Source organism: Balaenoptera borealis (genome assembly GCF_965194805.1).
Source record: "Balaenoptera borealis genome assembly, chromosome: 2".
In the NCBI taxonomy this organism is placed as follows: Eukaryota; Metazoa; Chordata; class Mammalia; order Artiodactyla; family Balaenopteridae; genus Balaenoptera; species Balaenoptera borealis.
In genome coordinates this window covers 135,835,732-135,856,686 of record NC_138867.1, presented here as the reverse complement: position 1 = coordinate 135,856,686, position 20,955 = coordinate 135,835,732, and the positions used below count along the sequence as shown (strand labels likewise).

Genomic DNA, 20,955 nt, shown 5'->3' with positions numbered 1-20,955 from the left:
TGTGTGTGTGTGTGTGTGTGTGTGTGTGTGTGTGTGTCCCCTCTGTTCTGTACCATTTCTAATTTCCTTTTCCCCACGTAGATGCCTGGCCAGCATTCCCTACAGCTTGGCAGGAGGAGCAGACACATAGGTTTGCAGACAAGTTTTTTGAGAGGCTTGGGAAATCTTGCATTTAAGTTGGAGACTCTGGGGCTGCTGCCCTGTCCCCTGAAAATCTGGGAATTGCTGAACATCCTCAGGTGACCTGATCTGTAGTCAAAAGCAGAGTAATCCTGTGTGTGCTTCTAATGTTAGGATGTAAGACTGTTAGTGGGAAAGGATCACCATACACCAAAAAGCAGCCTAGGTTTCTGGGAAAAGTCAAATTAGGTGGACAGAGAGAATGTTCTTATACTTAATACAGCAAAAGTTCTTTTTGCTTAAGGTTGATAGTACAACTTCCTTGAAGAGGGGGTTTTAATATTAAACAACTTCAGTTCAGAGTTCAAATGACATCACCCACTCAGGAAACCCAATCCTTCCCCAAAAGTCCATCACTTAGCATTTAAAAGAACAAAGTCTCCAGAGCCTAATCCTTGCTCTGCCACTTAGCAGCTGTGTGACCTTGGACCACTTACTTAACCTCTCTGAGTCTCGGTTTCTTCATCTTTAAATGTAGATAACAACACATGTTTGAATTTTGGGTAGGACTCAATTAGCTGGCGTAAGTTATGGGGCACATTTAATTAGTTCAGCACTTAGCATACAAAGGACACAAATAAAATGGTAATTAATTATTGCTCTCTTTTCTTGAGTGAAGTGGTGGGCTACTTTGACCAAATCCCTTTCTTTTCTTTCTAATGCTGTACCCAGGGCTCCCTCTTGCACCTAGCAAGATTCAAGATGCTGTCATGTGCATACAGGCTTACTGGCCCAGAGCCATCACATAAGGTGAGTGGAGACACATAGCCCAAGGGGCTTGGCTGGGAAGCAGTGGAGAAAACCGAATCACCCTCCTTCCCACATGATTTTTTTCTCCCAACAGTACAGTCCCCCAAGTAAGCCAGCAAGTCTCTGACAGTAGCATTCATGTGTTGAGATACCGCATTTTGCTACTCCTGCCAGAAAATACCTTAGCACTTAAGCAGGTGTAATAGTACTGATCTCCAGGACACAGATGATTTCTAAATCTTTGAGACTCACTGGATTACTGTTATGCGAAACTGAATCACTTGGGGAAAGGAAGGTACAAACTGTGTCATTCATACATTTGATTTAATCTTTTTATTTATTTATTTATTTATTTATTTGTATTTACTTTTGGCTGTGTGGGGTCTTCATTGCTGTGCACGGGCTTTCTCTAGTTGTGGCGAGCAGGGGCTACTCTTCGTTGCGGTGCGCGGGCTTCTCGTTACGGTGACTTCTCTTGTTGCAGAGCACGGGCTCTAGGCGCCTGGGCTTCAGTGGTTGCAGCACGTGGGCTCAGTAGTTGTGGCGCATGGGCTTAGTTGCTCCACGGCATGTGGGATCTTCCCGGACTAGGGCTCGAACCCGTGTCCCCTGCATTGGCAGGCAGATTCCTAACCACTGCGCCACCAGGGAAGTTCCCATTTGATTTAATCTTGATACAAGGGAGTGCCGCTTATTTCTATGATGCAAATTTTACCACAGCAATCCCAGGAAAGACTATTTCTGTTACTCCATCAAAAAAGGGAGTGTTTTGTCACAATTATTACTATTTTCATTACTATTAAAAATCAGAGTAAAAACTTAGTACTAATGAACTGATATATTGACTTCCATGCTATATTAAGACTTTTATAAAGACAAGCCCGTCTTTCTGTTGAGTCAACAGAAAGACAAACTTTGAATTAACAAACACTTTAAAAAGAATTTCAAGAATGCAATACTGACTCCTGTCTACCTCTAAAATTCCCCCTATAGTCTAAGAGTCTGCAAATTTTTCTTGTGTGAAAGGCCAGATAATAATTACTTTAGGTTTTGCAGGGTATCTGGTCTCTGACATGATTGTTGAACTTTGTCATTGTGGCGCCAAAGCCATCTTAGATGATATGTAAACTAATAAGTGTGCCTGTGTTCCAATAAAACTTTATTTATAAAAACATAAGGCAGGCTGAATCTGCTCTGAGGGCCTATGGTTGGCTGTCAAACAAATAACCAAAAAATAAAATCTCCACAAAATTCCCAACAAATTTATTTCCATTGTCTCTGCATTAAGTAAACGTGATAATAATAATGTAGGAAGAGCACGGAGGTGTATGTTAAAAGATTAAATAGCCCTCCTGTGAATGAGCCACTATTTCACTTATTTTAGGGAACACAAATATAAGTGGTTGCAGACCCCAAGAATGGTAGAAATAAGGAAGGCTTGTGACTAAACTAAAGAAAAAAAAAAAGATAGAAAAGTGGTGTTAGTGTATTTATTCATTCATCCCAAATTTATTAGAAACCTGTGGCATGCCAGACATAAAAAACATACTTTTAGTCATCAGCGGCCAGGCTATGGGAGAGGTTTTTGTTTTTGTTTTCTTTTGTTCTGTTTGTTTGTTTGAAGACATTCCCAATACTCCTAAAATTTTTTTCAGACTGAAAAATTCCCTGGCCTGTTTAGGCAAAAAACATAGTAGCAATTCTAATCCTGGCTTTCCATAATGAGGGTCCTGAAGTATACATGGGAATAATTAAAAGCAAAAAAATTAAAAATAATAGAAAAAGCTGGTCCTATTAGTGTTGTAACTGGGCACTGACACCATATGACATAATTGGCACTCGCCTCCAAGCTTCATCTGAATCCAGCATTCTAAAGCCCTTTCATAGCAGCCAAGAACATCTGCTCTAGAGAGTAGCTCTACACCCAGGCAAGAAGGATAGTACAGAAGGGTGTATTTTCCTTAAAGTGCAATAATATGTTATTAAAGTGTCAAATACCTAGATTTGCAACAATAATTATATAAACACAGGCTAGAAGTCTGTAGGAAAAAAAGATATACCAATTAAAAAAAATAAAAAAACAAACCCACAGGAGACGTAGCATTAGATATTGGGATAAGGGGCTCAGTTACTTTTCCTGAGTTGGAGTTGAACACATCTGAAAGGAATGAAGATGATCCTAGTGGTGTTTTTATTTTTATTTCTTCTCCTTCAAGACTTCCTCACTTCGAACAAGAATTATTTATTAACAAGAGGAAATCATTACTTTGGGATTTTACTTAGCACAACATTATGTAGGAAAAAATAGGCTCCCAAGCTGACTGCATGTCAGCATGTGCTTTCCCCACTTTTTCTTTTTTAAATTTATTTATTTATTTATTTTTGGCTGTGTTGGGTCTTCGTTTCTGTGCGAGGGCTTTCTCTAGTTGTGGCGAGCGGGGGCCACTCTTCATCACGGTGCGCGGGCCTCTCACTGTCGCGGCCTCTCCTGTTGCGGAGCACAGGCTCCAGACGCGCAGGCTCAGTAGTTGTGGCACACGGGCCCAGTTGCTCCGCGGCCATGTGGGATCTTCCCAGACCAGGGCTCGAACCCGTGTCCCCTGCATTGGCAGGCAGATTCTCAACCACTGCGCCACCAGGGAAGCCCTCCCCACTTTTTCTAAATTGAGCTCATCTATAAATTTTTAGAAACACTATTTTTAAAACCAACCAACAAATTTTCCATGCCACAGAATGCCCTTCTTGTTCTGACACAACTGTCTGAAGATTTTTCTACTTCTTTTTCAACCGGGAGAGAGAGGGGAAAAAAGAGAAAGAAAGAAATAGAAAATAGAAAAATGGTGAGAAAACACTCTGATCACAGGGGATTCACTTACCCACAGGTTTTTTTTTTAAATTGTGATTGTTTGTGGATTCATATGGTCTCTAGAGGATGGCGCAAGATGTATTTCATCAAAGTGTTGAAGCCCATTCTGAATGAGGTTGATGTACTACATATGTGCGTCCGAATGCACCAGGTCAATCACTGTGCGCTGGATTCCCTTTCCAAGGTTAATGACACAAACTAGACTCTTGAGGAGGGGGCTGTCTCTTTAGCACAGTCAACTCTGCCAATTTTTAATGTTGAAAAATTTAGAAGATTACAGTTGGATTCCAGTGCCTAGATTCTCTCAATGGATGGCTTTATCAGTGGAAGTTAAAATGGCAGCTGAAAGTTCCAATTTTCTTCCTTTATTCCCCCCACGGTTTCCTTGTAAGGATTGTTCAAGAACGGTGAGGGATAAACCAAAGGTACATTAAAAAGTGTTAACTATCTCAATGACAAACACACTAGGTCTTGGCCTATGTATTACGCTCACTAGTGTATACATTCCCAAACTTCAAACATGTTCATCTCACTTTCACAATTTCTGTCAAATTCACAAATCACTTGACTACTATTTACTTAATATTTTTCTTCAAAATGGCTCTTTTTTTCCCCCACTTAGATAAAGTTGCATAGAAACAAAACTTTATATTACTGCTATTAATGGAAAAACATTACCACATGCCATTAAAGAGTTTACCACAAAAATACCTGAGCAAGGAAAACTGAACCATGTTATTAAAGTCTAGCTAAATTATGTGCCTGTTCTAGGCTCCGTGCCTGAGGGCTGCTCTCCCTTTAAGGAAAGGGAGATTAGCAAGTGTTAAAGATGTGCTGGAGACATGCTAGCACCAAAGCAAGACTTGCTCTTTTTTAGGAATCAGAAAGGGTGCCTGAGAACTGAAAAAGGAATAACTTTCTCACTATGTAGTTCAACAGTTTAACGCCCATCTCCTAAAGCGAAACCCTGAACAATGTAGTATGTCTCTCATCTCACCAGCTATGCATCCCACAATTTAGGGAACCCAGTTCACACTCCCATGCCTTTTAACACCTTTTCAGGCTTCAGAAAGGGCTTCCATATACAATGTTCTATTTGGTTCTCATTATAACTCTGGTGATGGAGAGGGGCATAATTATTACTTTTATTCTACTGGAAATGACAGTGCAAAACAAAATATTTTAAGCTCACATAGCAAGTCAGTAGCAAAGCTCTCTCTAGAATTTGGTATTTATTTTTTGAAAAATACAGTTTGAAGCTTATGATAAAATCTCCATTATATCTTGTATAATAAACTCTGAAGCTCCTATCAGTTTTCATTTTTAAAAAATTCATCTTTCCCTTCAAACAAGATATTTAAAAACTAAATTCATTTATTTATGACAACACTCAATCTTCTGTGTTCAATGCAAAGATTGCAAAATCAATGCAAAGATTATGATGACCTGCCATATTCCTTTCATACCAGCATTTTATACAGAAATGTAAATAGAAAAATGAATAAATGGGGAAAAAAAAATGAGGTTTTCAAGGGCAACTTTTATAAATGGTGGTATTTCTCATCTATGTATCACAGAAAACTAGCTATTTCCACCAAGAAAGGCTGAAACATATGGGTCTCTGGTATACGGTATATATTACAGGACAAACATCTGGTTGCAGAGTAGGATTTTATGAAATTCCCTGAGGTCTCTAAGCTTTGATTCACATTGTGCTTCTACTGTAATAACAATTCAACCATTTGGAACCTAGTTGGTTTTATTTACTGGAATGAGTGCTGAACAAACTGATCGATCACCAATCCAATTTGGTTATCTTGGATTACTGAAATAATTCTGCCAAGTAAAATAGCCAATCCAGGTTATGATGACGGTAGAATTGGAGTGCCTACAGAGCAGAGGAGATGAACCGTTAACTTGATCAGCTGTATAAACAAAGTTTCTGACCAGTGGAAAATGTTAGCCAATATCCAAGGCAAGGAAAGAGCTTTAGATGAAAAATCAGAGAGGCTGCAAATGGAATATAGCATGTCCCCAGACCCAGAGGGGAAAATAGAAGGCTCCTTCCCATGGTTAGTTTAAGGATCAGTAAAAAGATTTTAAGTTTGACGTGGCATCGGGCTGAAACACAACGGAGGGCATGCATCAGTGAGGCAGTTTCTCATCTGCCTCTCCTGCTCCTGATATTGTGTTGATTCTGAGTCTGAGTCATCATGTTAGAAAGATGTGTTGTTCATAGCTGGAGCCATATCAGATTTAGCAAGGAAAGTACAGAATGTAATAAACATGTAATAAACATCTTCTGAATCATGTTATTTTAGAGATGTCCAAAAATTGTGAGGACTGGAATCGTTCTAACAAAGTTATTCACATAATATACACCAATCTAATTCAACTGGAAAATTCTACAAATCTTAATGATTCTGCAGAGGGCTACGTACAATATCGGAATAAGTTCTATTGTTATGACAATAGCAGGTTCATTTGACCACACACATTTAGCTTATATGGGGGTCACCATATGTACTTATCAACAAATTACTTACAGAGAAGACCATAAGCTCTTTGAGAGTAGAGGCCCGGTCTCCCTCTCCTTTTCGTCACCAGAATATCACACAGCACCATCACATGATAGTCATTAATGAATCTGTATTTCATGAATGATATGGTGGATTGTATATTGAGTAACAAATCTTTCTTTAGGCCTCTCATCCAAGACACCAAATTAAGAGAGGAATTAGATGTAAAATAACAGCCTCACAGTAGGTGTGAAGATTAGCCTGACAGGGAAGTTACTACAATCCGTCACTTCCAAGTGTAGCCCATGAATTAGCCCTGAGCCCAGATGGCTCAGTCTTGGCCGACCTAGTATTATTCAAATCAGAAAAAAAAAATCCTCAATCCTGTAGCTAAACTTTAATTAAAAGAACTTCTATTTTTTACTCCAAGTAGTCTTAACATGTGATGAAATGCTTAAAAATACTTTTAAAATTAAAAAAAATAAAGTTAAAAATATTTTTGATCCTCAACAGTGTACTCCATATGTAGGGCAGCTATTCCCCCAAATCTCTCTCTCCCTCCTTTTCTTCTTCTAGGCATTTTCACGGATACATGGTCAATATATTTCTTCCACCCCCTACCCACTCTTGCTTTTTATGATATAGTTTAAATTAGGTCTTTCTTTAATTTTACTAACTAGATTCTCAACAACAAAAACAGATTCTGGAAGCTAACTTAGCAAGAAATAATCCTTTCCTGCTCAGAAAAAGTGGGGAAGAAGCAAAACTGTGTGTTCTCATGCATAAATATTTTTTTTGTCCTTGTAACACAAGTAAATACGCTTAATTGCATCCTGGGGTTTTTCTGGACCCAAAAGAACATTTACAGCCACACAGGCTGAAACTTCATGAAGCCCTGGTTTCAGCAAGTAATGACAAGCACACATGTGCACACTGCTAGGTCACTAAGTCACAACGTCCTGCTTTGATATAGGAAATATAGGAAGATGCAGAGATGGGAGGGCCAGAAGAAGAAAAAAGACCTAGAGAATTCCATGGAAACAGAGAGGGGCTGCCTCTGTACCACATAATCCTTTCCTGAATCCCCCCAAAAGAGCTTACATGAGGCTAGAGTAGAGATGTTCTTGGCATATGCTTTCTCATCCTGTTTCTCATCCTCAGTCTAAATTTGAACTTTTAGCACATTCACATTGGCTCATTCCCTAGCACTGAAAAAACGAAGAACAGAAATTAGTAGAGCTATTGCTATAAGAGATTTAAACATCATTACTCTACATTTTCATCTTTTAGCTTAAAGTCGCCATTTGCTATATAATCTTAGAGACTGATGAAACAAAGCAAACTGATACAACATTATTTTGATTTCCCTTGACTCTCATTTTCCTTCGACAATAAATCTGGGTGCAACTGAAGCCTGTTGTGAGTTCTGCTTGGTGTTAACTCTGGCTGGGTACAAATGATGCCAAGCTATATAGAATCAGTTCTTACATCTGTGTCTCTACTGACATATATACACTAATATGTATAAAATGGATAACTAATAAGAACCTGCTGTATAAAAAAATAAAGAAAATTCAAAAGAAAAGAATCAGTTCTTAAAGAACAATGGTCCTTAGCCAGAGGTGGTTCCCCCCGACCCTCACCCAGGGAACACTTGACACTGTCTGGAGACACTTTTGCTTGTCACAACTGGGAGGCAATGCTACGAGCATCTAGTGGGTAGAAGCCAAGGATGCTAAATATCCTACAATGCACAGCACAATCCCCCACAACAAAGAATGATCCCACCCCAAATGTCAGTAGTGACAACAGGTTGAGAAATCCTGCTCTAAAAATATGTGATTCAGTAGCATTGTGCATACATTCTCTGCACTATGGATGTAGCCATGCATGTGTTGCAGGTAGGAACAGGTTGTATTTTCAGCTATTATAGAGGGGTTACCTCTAATAACCAGATTCTTTTTAAAGCTTACAAATCAATTAAAGTTTCTCTCATCTACTATTAGGGTTTGAAATTTCCACTCTTGGTCACTCCTTTCATATGTGAAACAGCTTATAAAATTCTAGTAGGTCATTCATTTATTTATACATAATGCATTTATTAAATACCTACTACGTGTTGGTCAGTGCTATTCAGGAGGGATCAACTATCCTAATGTGAACTCATATGCTTCATTAACCATTCTTAAATCAACAGTCTCTGGAGTTAAACAACTTAGAGCATCCGAAGTAGAGTTGCCCATATTAGAAGCAGCTTGACAGCGCATGGATGTAACAGGGACTATTGGCCCTTTAGGTTAGTGCACCATTAGACTTGGGCAAGAAGAATCCTGTCCGGGGCCCTGAGCTTCAGAAGGTCCCCGCCTTGGACCTTGTCCACAGGGTCATGGGAATGTGCCATCTGGAGCCTCCTTCTAGACTGAATGTGTCATCCATGCCTCCTTCTAGACCGTACTCTGGGTACCAAGGACTTTGGAATTTTCTGCCCAAATGGCTCAGCCCACCTTCAGAACCTGAATAGTCTTGTTTTAGTCTGCTGTCCTGCAGGAACGTACGCACAAACATATGCGTCACAAGGGCTGAGCAGGGGCAGCTGTTGAGGTAACAGACTAAGCCCAGGGTATCAAAGTGCATATGAAGACCCTCCTGATGAGGGACAGCATTGGGCGTGTGATGAGAAGAGAGTGGGATTGCAGACCAGGCACCATGGGTCAAGTCTCCTTGCTTTTCCATGTTCTGAAGCTAATTCCAAGGAGTCCAAGAATTCTAAATTAGAAGATAGCTTTATAGGATATTATGAAGATCTGTTTGTCAAATTGGGAGGTAAAGGCATTTTATTAATGGTTAGCTGTTATAACTTACATTTCTGGAGTTATAACTTACATTTTTGGACAGATGGTACATGGGTCTCTATTTTTATGCTTGTCCCGGTCAAGGATTGATTTGATTTGAGGGGAACAAAAGCACTGTTTAGTTTCTCTGTGTAGAACACCTCGGGATTCAAGGTATACCTCTCCCAAGTGGAATCACACAGACCGCTCTCCAAGGAGATTGCCAGTCTTTTGAAGATTTTATTTTATGTGGCCTCAACAATAAGTCAGCCCATCTTAAACTTATTGGCATTTTTGTGGGATGGGACAACAGATAAACAAATAGAAAATTGTGTTTCCATAATTAGTTGGCTGAGTCAGAGCTAACAGAAGGAAAGAACCAGAGGGCAGGTAAAAAGTTTGTATGTGACATAGGAATAGGGAGAGAAGAGAAGTCCAGAGAAAAGACCCTACTTTGGGAAGGGAGTGCTCAGAGCAGCTCAGGTGACACTTAATGAAAGGGGAGAAGAAGGAGTGGGAGGGCCTGAAAGGAGGGACGGGCAACAATAGAAAAGAAAAATACGAAAAAAAGGAAAAAAGCCAAACTACCTTCTTTTCCTCCCATTCTGTTCATTGTTTCTGAAGGCTATAAAAAGAGAACACCACTTCTGGTTTCATTTAATAGCAGTTGTGACATTGTGCAGGCCCCTTAACATCGAGTCTGAGAAATGGGGTTCTCCTCGATCCAACTCTATCCTGAGGTCCTGAAAAGGGGGAAGAACCTAGGAAGATGCTAGACTTGCATCCTATATGGCAAATCTCCCTGGGATATCTCTCATTTCTTTCCTCTTGGGAGGAGACACTGGCTTAGTTCCAGGGAGAGGGTTTCAAAGGGTGGTTCCCACAGACGCTGTACTCTGTCTCTCAGATGAAGGTTCAGACCAGAGAGCCAAGAAGGGAAAGATGGGAGTGAGGGCCTCTGTTTAAAGTGAACAAAGGCCCAGTTTCAAGATACTTGGGGACCTCTTCTCCAGGAATGAGCCAACGCCCAGATGCTGGCGATTACTGGAGCAGCCTCTGAACCACGGACACTCATGGGGTCACGCACTCTGGGCTCCCAGCTCCCAGTGAAGTCCTGGGAGCCAACTCCACAGCCCAGCCAAAGGCTAGACTTGGCTGCCTGTGTGATTAATTGCCTTTGTTTCCTCACAAAGGGAGTGGACTCGCTGATGATCAGGGCAGTAGGAGGGGAGGGGAGTGGCCTCAACAGGGATGTTCCCCTTCCTCCCTCAAGTTCAGGGTGTGCCTGGGAAAGGGCTTCTGTGCTTAGCTCCCAAAAAAGGTATCTTTCCAAGAGAAAATTATGCAGCTCAAAAAGTTAGTCATTAATGTAATGGTCTGAATCTACAATGAGAAAAAGATTGAAGCTGACATGATTTTTATATTTGATATTACAGCTTCTGAAGTTGAGAAGTAATTACGTATGTTAATATTACATCCATTCGATATTCAGTGAATTTTTTTATGACTCTCTCTTAATTAATCTTCCCTTTCCTCCCTCTCTGTTCACAGTACAAGCAAATAGTCCTGTAATTGATCAGGGGTGATTTGAAAAGAATACAGTTAGGAATCAGAAAGATCTGGGTTTGAATTTAGACTCATGCTTAACTTCAGACATTTAGCAAATAAACAATACACGTAATAACTAATGTCTGTTGAAAATGTGATATTGTATCAAGCACCATGATAAGGTTTCATACGTGTTATTCCACTGAAACCTCACGAAACCTTATGGGATGTGAAATATTCTTAAGTCCATTTCAGAGATGAAGAAACTGAGACTCTCAATGTAGATGCTGAGCTCCCCGTGCAGGGCTGCTTGTGCACAGCAGACTAGCCCCCGAAGACACCGTTCCCTTTCATCTCTCTACTTTGGGAGTTTATGGCGAAGATGGAGGTGGGGTGCCTAAAAGGGGGGGGAGTAATAACTTTTACTGCCTCACAAATCATACTACGTTCTCTAACACCCACCTTATGTCTTAATAGGCTAGGGCTACTGTGTATCCCATGCTTCTTCCCTGCCTATAACCCCCCAAGGACCAAGTAACTGAAAGCATCAGAAAAGCAGTAACAAATCTCTCTCTGCTCTTCCCTCCTCAGCAGAATCCAGCAGATCCAGAGTGCTGGAAAGAATTACAAAAGCAAGAAAGCCACAGCCACTGCCCTTGACTTCAAAATACAGACACACTGGAGAGACACCACATACAAATCACAAAACGTCAGGCCACTGTCCTCACTGTTTCAATTCCCCTGGCAAACCTGGGGCTCTCAGATGCAGATTGCTGAATCACTGCGTTCCTGGAAGATCTTTGAGTGCCTGTGCTTTGATATTTGATAATAACGATAGAGTTATAAAGATCAAGTAAGTTTACACATTTAAACTTACATTACAGGGTTGAGAAGGTATTTAATATCATCAACATTATCCCTACTGTTGTTGTTGCCTTTTGAGGCTGGGGAAGATTTGGACTAATGAAGAAGACTTTTCAGGGAGATAGAGCAGAGAATATAAAGACTTATAAGGATTTGTTATAAGACACCTATAGTAATCAATTAATTCAATTATTTAGTTAATTTACTATTTTAGCCAACAAATATTTATTGAGCATCTACTATACTCCAAACACTGTGCTAAGCACTGAACAAGGAGATAAAACAATTCAGAGTCCTATACTCAAAGAGCTTAATAATCTTGGGAAGACAGATATTAAATAAATTCAATCGACAAATTAATACATGATTACAAATTGTGATTGATAAGTACTGTAAAGGGAAATAATTTGGGTTTATGAGAAAAAAATAACAAGGGAGCAAACTTATAATGGATGAGCATTCAGACAGGTCAAGGCTAAGCAGAAGGTTTAGGAGTTGAAACTTGAAGGGCAAGCAGGAGTGTGAGACAGTGAACTGGGGGAAGAGTGTTAGAGGCTTAAGGAACAGCCTGTGCAAAGTTGCCAGGTCAGGAAGGCAGAATCACTGGAAGGTGGGAAAGGGTGAGATGAGCGTCTGCTGGACTCTCAGCAGGCCTGCCGTCTTGCCCTCACCTCATACACCAAGGTTCTGTGGATTTGGTCTTCTCTCCAGACAGCAAGCAAGCTCTGTGGTCTTTCACGTTCTTAGAGGACCAGACAGAACACAAACTCCCTAAGGCACCTGCTGTCTGCTCTACTGACTTTGAATGTATAATTGCAAACTAAGAAAAGCACTGTGCACAGGGAGTGCCCATCAGATTTCTGCTGACCCATTCCTAGTTCTCACTGTCTTGGCATGGAATGTTTATCTGTATTTGGTATTGATCTTTAATTGCCAGCACCGACCAATACTGCCTCCCAGTCTCCTTCCTGTGCCTGGTGAGCAGGAAGAAGAGACGCCTGTGGATAAGGGAGCCAAATAGTTAAAGAAATGTTTCCATAGATTCTCAACTGTCCATACAAAGACACAGTCACTTCCCAAATGATCTATTCGTAATTCTGGATTTTCTTTACAATTCGGAGACAAAATGGGAGACAATCTCTCTTCCTCATTCTCTGTCACTTTTTAGAAAACACTTTAAAGGGTTATAAAAGTCCCAAATCCTTACGATCAATGGCTAGATGGTCAGAGGCTTGAGTAAACTTATAAGAAAGAAGGACTTGTAACAAGTAGCAGAGTGGTAAAGGGTGGCTGTTTTGCTCTTTTAAAAAAAAATCAATAGATAATATTGTTTTAATTGAGATATAATTGACACATAAGGAAGGGGTTGGTATTTTATTTTGCTAGATGGGCTGTGGAGTGGCTCAGTGGGGAGGGCTGCAGGGTATGGAGAACATCTGGGACCCCAAATAGCAACAATACCACAACCTTGAACTTTGGACCACTTAAACACATCTTTATTCTCTCTCTTTTTTTTAATTGCACATGTAATGTGTGAATACACTCTTGTTTTAAAAGATCTGGACAATCTAGGAGTAACCAGTGTAAAATGTGAAATTACCTCCTTTCCTGTTCCATCCCCATCATTCCCACTCCTCACTTGGAGTGGGAACTCCTTTTTATACATTTTCATACCTACATATGTACATCATGGATAAAAGTGTACCTTTCTTACTTGTTATGTCTGAGATCGTTTACCTCTAAGTACATGGAGATTTATCACGTTTGTAACGGCGGCATAGAATAGAGGTGGATACAATTGCTGAATAGAGTCCTGGGACTGGACCGGGACAGAGACAATAATAGAGCCAGAGAGAGTGGAAAGGGATTGGCCAGTGAGTGACAAGAATTTATGTTCTTTATATTTTTTTCCATCTTTATTAGATCTAGTTGTATTAGAATAATAATAGCTCCATTTTAGTCGGTGAGCCAAGACAAAGTGCTAAGAGCTTTGCATATTGACTATTCTTTAAACATTTACAACCACTGTAAAAGGTAGGTGCTCTTATTATTCCCATTTTATAGATAGTGAAACCGAGGCTCATTTTAGGAATTAATTAACTTGCTGGAAGTCACACAGCAAGGAAGTGATGGAGACATTAGTCTCAGGTAAGTCTTCCTAACTCCTCTATCCATGCTCTTAACCACGACACTTTACCCCTTCTCTATAATCATATCCAGGCCATTGGGACTTTTTTAAAAAGTGGCTTTTCATTTTAGTCTCCAAAGACTGTTTCAAGCAGGTGAAGCTACCAACCTGACTGGTTTATTCCCTTGCTGGCATGGCCCACAGTCCTTTGCATTCTGCAAACACAAGCATCCCCACGGCTGTCCCTATGGTCTCCCATCCCTGGTGACTCTGCAGGGAGACGCCCAGCCAGCTTGTAAGCACCAGGCAGGCGCCCTCATCTCTGGGAAAGGTGATCCGAGATGAGGTGGTGGTGGTCAGCATGTGGATGGGGCGGTAACACGCCCGCCAAATGCAGTTATTGGAAACTGCACTCATTAGAATACTGTAATTGGTTCCCGCAGGGCATTGGAGGTTAGTGCCACAGAGGAGACAGAAGAGGAGGGGCTGAGAGGGAGTGCACTGTATGCATTTTGTTTTCTTTTCTACCTTTTCTCCCCCAGGAGCGGGCTTCAGCCAGCCTGGCTCACAGTGGGGCTGGGGAAGGCAGCCTAGGTGTAGGGCAGAGCTGGAGTCTTCTGACCTGCACTCCCCATCCCCCTTCCTGCTCTGCTTCCCCATTAGAGCTCTCTTTCTCTCCTCCACCCTTCATCAGGAGCCTGTGGGCCTCATTCCACCTCTTTTTGCCAGAGATGAAAGCTACTGATTAGCAGACTGAAAGAAAAGTGTTGGAACTTGATGCAAACCCCTCCCAGACTGAATGTGGCAAGTAGGACTCTTCAAAGAACCGAAGGCAAAGGGCAATGCTTAGTCCATAGCCTTATGACCTAAAAGGGGAACCTGCAGGCATCAGTGAAATTCCAAGTCACCATTTAGATAACACATAACACTTTGCTACCGCATGTAAAGCTGGACATGGCAATCAGGGTGCTAGTGTGTTCCCGATCTTTAGCATGAAGAAAGGAAGGGAGGCAACTCCCCACACCATGGGGTTGAATTCTCTTTCTGAACAGTCTTACCATTAGGAGGTCAACACAAAATATGACCTCCTGATACCATACTCAGCATTCCCAGTATGCCCTACCGTGCCTTTCTGAAAAACTTGGTAGAGGGGTTTATGAATTTCATACTCAGAAGTCAGGAAACCTCTGGGGAGCTGGATATGTTCTATATCTTGATCTGGGTGTGATTCCATGGTTTTAATTAAGCACGGTAAAATTTATCTAGCCATGCACTTAAGTCTGGTGCATGTAGTGATTCATGGATATCTCAGTTTTAGAAAGTAAAAAATATTTTGTCGATTGTCAAAAACATTGGTCTTCAAAATTTTACCTGTAGACCATTATTTTCCTGAAGCTCTCTCTGTTCACTGACAATGGCCTACTTCTCTCTAACTAGCCAAATCCTGTGCTTTATTAAGGGCTAGGTGAAGACAAACTTAAAAAACAAACAAACAAAAAAAACCCATCACCAACAACAAAAACCTACGCCGATTGCCCAAACTAGATCAATACTTTTTGAACCCCTTACAGGACCTGCTGTCAGAACCAGAGGTAGGTCCAGAGTTATGGGATTTGAGGCATATACAATATGCGGAATCCTTTATAAAATATAGAATACAAAATAATGAATACAAAGTTAGGTTACAAAAAGGAGACTGGAGATTTCAGTCCCTTTTTTATCCTGTGATCTCTTTAAGCAATTGATCAGCTGTGTTCATATAAAACTGCTACCTGTTAGCAACTCAGCTTCTTCTCTGCACCTAGAACTCTCATCAGTTCCCAAACCACCTCCAGAGAGCATATAGGTCAGGCAAGTGAGAGGAACTCCCTGAAGCTCAAACTTCATTGCCTTTGGGTAAATCTGTTTCAGTTCAGCACCTACCTGTGAGCATCTCAGTTCAGCCTAGTTAGTGTTGAAATTTCTCTGTTTCATGCACACACAGCGGCTACCCCAGGTGGACTATGAAATCCTGCAGTGCAAAACCACATTGCTTTCCTGCCTCTTAGACTGTACACATCAGTGTCCTTTATAGGACAGGCTCTCCATGCTGTTGAAAACAATGTTGTCTGGGGAGGGAAAGGGAGTCCCAAAGACAGGTGGTAATGATAATGATAAGTCATTAGCTGGATTAAGTAGATTCTTTCCATGCTCCCACTATCCAGGTCCTGAATATTCACCCAGCCCTACACAAAGCCAAACATCTTTAAAAAATGGGTTTGACTGAAAATTAACCTCAGGCCATATGGAAAGTTAGAGATGGTCTGGCTTGGCTCAGACAGGTCAGGTCATTTCCCTAGCCTGGCTTCTCTTCTACATGACATGAAGGATGTCACAGAAAAGAATGAAGAAAAGAAGAAATAATGGAGAGAGAGAAGGAAGAGAAAAAGGAAGAGAGAAGACGAGGAAGAAAGGAAGGGTCTTATAAAAACAAAAAAGTAGGAGATTAATGGAAAAAGAATACTTAATAAAGCTCTCTTGGGCTCACACTCTGTCTTTTTTTTTTTTTTTTTTGAGGCTGCTGTATTAAATTAAAGTCATACATAGGTTTCAAAGGAAATCACATTTCTGCAGTCTGGTGAGCCCACCTGACAATGCACGCTAACAGAATTGTAAATGTAAAGGGTAATGCTTGTCAGTGCCTGACAGTTCTAAATGGCCTTTTAGTTCAGTACGCAGAGCTGTCATAAAAAAACATAAAAATGCATATGCAGACAGCTGAAACTGCTATGCACATCATTATCTGCAAATGGTATAAGTATCCTGAACAAAAGGCCTTCCAGTTTAAGGACATGCATAAGACATTTCTCTGCCTCCAGCTTTAAAACAAAGTGCTGTCAAGAAAACAAGATTCCCAGTGCCAGAACTGAGGTTTTTCTGTCAATCAGCGAGGTGCTACATTTGTACATATTTTTCTGACCCTGCATATAAGAGGAACATTCTTAACAGATGTGTATTTAACTTGTGGCAGCTACATCTGTTTCTTCTGCATTTTCCTTCGTATTTCTTTATCACTGTTCTAACAGACCGCGGCCAAGGGGCGTTTTATCGTGTTCTTATACATCCTACGCTATCTTTGCTTTTTCCTCGCATTTCCTCTATCTCCTCTTTTTAAAAAATCTTTCTTTTTCTTCAGAAAGGCCAAAGGAGCCCACGTTTGGGCCTATGGTGATCACACTGGTGGAGATGTTTGTCTTTCCTTCTCGAAGCAGTGGCATGTCTGCCCTTTAAGACTGAAAGTTGCTTAAGAGCAAAAGCAATTTTTACAACATAATTATTCTGAAACCTAGTTGCATGTCAGAATCACATGAAGAACTTTGTAAAATTCTCATTTCCTGGAATCCCCCAAACTGATACTCTGAATCAGTCTCTAGGGTTGGGGCCAGGACATTGGTATGTTTAACAAACACCCTGGTGGTTACCAGTTTTTTTTTTTTTTTTTTTAAGTTTTTTAAAAATTAAATTAATTTTATTTTTTGGCCACACTGTGCAGCTTGTGGGGTCTTAGTTCCCCGACCAAGGTTCAAACCCAGGCCCTCGGCAGTGACAGCACAGAGTCCTAACCACTGGACCACCAGGGAAGTCCCACCAGTTTTTCTCTCGTTCAAGCCTGCATCAGACCAACATTGATTGGGCATCTACCCTGCGGCAGTCGCTCTTCTAAGCACTTCTATATCGCTCTTCTATATCTATGATATAGATGTGAACAAAAAGACAAATTCCCCAACCTCAAACAGTGTGCATTCTATTCAATGAATCAGGCCGGTAAGTATCTAAACTAATATACAAATTCATTAGGTACAGAGAGTGACAAATATCTGAAAAACATAAAACAGGGCAATGGAGCAGAGAGGGGTATGACCAGCATGAACAGTTCATGTGTGGAGGTCAGGAAAGTTCCTTCTGAGGTGCTGATGTATGAATCTAAGACCTGAATAATGAGGAGTCAGCCATGAGAAGATCTAGGGAAGAACATTACCTCATTTTAGTCTTTCAAACAGAATGGAAATTATTATCATGAACTTAAGAACGAGGAAATGGAGGCTTAGAGAAATCAATAACTTGCCCCAAATCACATAGCTAGGAAGTAACCAAACTGAGATTCATACTCAAGTAAGACACAGGTGAATCAACTCCAAGTCTTACTCTTGTTTCCACACCTCTTCAAACCCTGCCCAAACTTTGGGGTCAGCCTGAAGTACAATCCTTCCTTCCATCACCTAGGGTGCATCCATCAATGCATCTATCCATTGTCTATCCATCCAATACATATGAAGGTTGTACTCCAATAGAGGTCTGTGGAGGACATTCTACAACAATTTGCCTAATAAAGCTCAACGTCAACTCCATTATTTCTGAATTCTTAGGATTTGGACCACAAAAACTGATTTCCAATCATGTTGCATAGGTAGAAAGACCTAAATAAGACTTTAAGTTTCTTAGGGCAGAGGCCATATTTTACAACTGTACTGTTTCTGGAACATTGAGGACATTCTTCAATCTTTTTCATGAGTTTCTGAGTTTTGAGTTGAAGTCTTAAAATCTCCAGATGAATTTCAAAGAGAGATAATGACCTTTAATAATGATTTTCCTCCAATGACCAATGACTACCTCATTGTTGGACGTAAACTGGAGCACAGGACTTGGAAGGAAATATAGCCAATTGGCTGAAAATGTGGGCCCTGGACTCAGAGATCTACTAGCTATGATACTGGACAAACCATGAAGCCTTGGTTCACTCAACTTAAAAATGGGGATAATAATAAGACTTACACGAGAGGGTTATTGTGAGGATTAAATGAGATAAAGTATGTATGATGCTTAATACAGTGTAGTATATAGTAGGCACTTAATAAATGCTATTAACTGTTATTATGATGATTATTACCTTCCATTTCATTATTAGAGTAAGGCACTGCTATGGGAAAAACTGGAGCAATCACCAGAGCTCTGACCACCACTGTTTCCTCTTACCTTGAGAGACATAGAAAGTATATCCCCTCTTACAGCAAAAATGCCCAGTTACCCTCTGGAGCCCTTTCTCAGGAAGGCATTTTTTATACTATGCTTTCCTCCTGTATTTTCTTCTAAGATAACTTAGGTCTTCTAGGTATTATAAAAAATAATGCTCTCCTGCTCCATCTCCTGGGGTTTCACTCTTGCTAAGAGCAACTGCTTTTTATTGAATATGTGATTTTGTTGCTATGGAAAATATATTGTGATATGAGACCTTGGGACCAAGGTTACTTGGGACGGGCTTGGACTGGTGAGCATAGTGCCCTTACTTTGCACAGCGCCAAAGTTGGCTGTAGTAGGAACTGCATTGTCAACCCCATTAAGTTCTTTTGGAGGGGGTGTGGTTAATAAAAAGAATGACTTTGCTGTGTAGAACTGTAAAAAGAATTAGAAATGAAGTAACCTAAGAGGTCTCATGTGATGGCATATATAGCATACATAATTTTTATTTGCAAAAAGGAAAGAAAAATTTACAAGATAATAGGAATTTATAAAATTTACCATACAGGTTGGATGGGTTCTTATGAAATTTTTCATAATTTTAACTGTGTGAAAAAAAATGCCTGAATTATATATAATTTAAAGTATATACACATATCTATATGTACGTATGTATAATTTAAGGATATATATTATATAGAAGTCATCAGAAGTCATCAGTATAATCTCTGCAGGGAGAAATCCATCCCATGGTATTTCCACAGTTGGTCTGAATTAATTACCTCATATGATGGGCGACTCACTATCTTCAGAGGCAGCTCTATTGAAAAAGTTCTACACTTTAATCTGACATCTAAATCTGCCTCTTGGTAACTTTCACCCTGGCCTTTTAGAACATGAAGAACAAGACTATCGCATTTTTTTGATAAAATGTTACAGCTGAAAAGAGGCTTAGCATCTCATTACTGAGGCTTCTCATTTTGCAGTTAAGAAAACTGAGTGCTCTAGGGCTTCCCTGGTGGTGCAGAATCTGCCTGCCAATGCAGGGAACACGGGTTCGAGCCCTGGTCTGGGAAGATCCCACATGCCGCGGAGCAGCTGGGCCCGTGAGACACAATTACTGAGCCTGCGTGTCTGGAGCCTGTGCTCCGCAGTGGGAGAGGCCGCGATAGTGAGAGGACCGCACACCGCGATGAAGAGTGGCCCCCGCTTGCTGCAACTAGAGAAAGCCCTCGCACAGAAACGAAGACCCAACACAGCCAAAAATAAATAAATAAATAAATAAATTCAAAAAAAAAAAAAAAAAAAGAAAACTTAGTGCTCCTTTTTCTATAAGGCTTCCCCTCCAAGTATGTGAAGAAATATTGTTTTCCTTACTGCACAAGTTGAGCTTGAAGTGGTTGTGAATTTCATGTAACCAGCTGTCAGTTAGAGTTCCAAGCTGGAACTCAGAAGAGAGGATTGGGACAGCGCAACTGAATCAATAGTCATTGCTATGTTTCTTGGTAACTAAACTCATGGAAATTATGGAGATTTTCCAAGAAGAGAAGATGAGAAAACAAGGGGGGCAGGATAAAATCCTGAGGTTCTTCCATTTTTATATCACCATGAAAGTTAGTTTTGTTACCTGTCATAATAGTGAAGAGTAGATGTAACTGAGACCCCTCCCCCCGCCCCCCCATGGCTCAGGCTTTTCTGTGTGACATTCAAAGATATAACTGTTAAACACCAAAAATCTTGAAAAATAATGTAAAATTCTTCCTGAGAGTTTCTTTAAAAGGGGTAGTGTAGAAAATGCTTCTCAAAAGTTCTGTGTAGTTAATCTCTTCCTTTCCAAAAAATCTCTCAGGACAGCTGCTAAAGTCTCTCCTCCTTTCCGACTTCTCACACTCTTTCCCTCTCTACAATTCTTTTCACCACTCTCCTGCTTTCTCCCCAAATATCTTCCCTCTTTTTCCACAGTCATGCTGCTGCTCTTAAGCTGAAAGTCCCTGCTGAGCTTTCTGCTTCAAGCCATGCTAGGTTCGCTAAGGATGGCTGGATGGTTTGAAAGCTCTGTAACACCCATCCTTCCCTTACCATACACGGGAAAAAGTGTGGGAAGTCCCAGCTCCTCCACCTTCCCCCAGACAGGTATTTCTTTTCATTCTTTTCACATGTTTTCTTATTTAAAATTCTTATGAGTAATTTCTGATCAATCAATTCTCTGCAACATCATAAGCAACAGTCCCCTCAGGTTTCTCCTGATCTGAAAATGTTATAAGCACATATTTA

General features: G+C 40.6%; 2 long non-coding RNA genes across 6 annotated transcripts in view; one reads left to right on the top strand and one right to left on the bottom strand.

The window, feature by feature from the left end:
• LOC309622897 overlaps positions 1–19,994 on the top strand; it is a 36,436-nt gene extending 16,442 nt beyond the window's left edge. Inside the window, exons 2-3 of the long non-coding RNA XR_014241201.1 lie at positions 82–130; positions 853–19,994. This is a non-coding gene — a long non-coding RNA (uncharacterized lncRNA). The remainder of the gene's footprint in view (positions 1–81; positions 131–852) is intronic.
• Positions 1–20,955, bottom strand: part of LOC309622884 — a 745,101-nt gene that overhangs the window by 139,389 nt on the left and 584,757 nt on the right. The window contains exon 7 of one of the 5 annotated variants that reach the window (XR_014241178.1): positions 23–3,705. The exons of the other annotated variants lie outside the window; for them this stretch is intronic. This is a non-coding gene — a long non-coding RNA (uncharacterized lncRNA). Of the gene's footprint in view, positions 1–22; positions 3,706–20,955 lie in introns of those variants that run through there. 5 annotated transcript variants of the gene reach the window in all.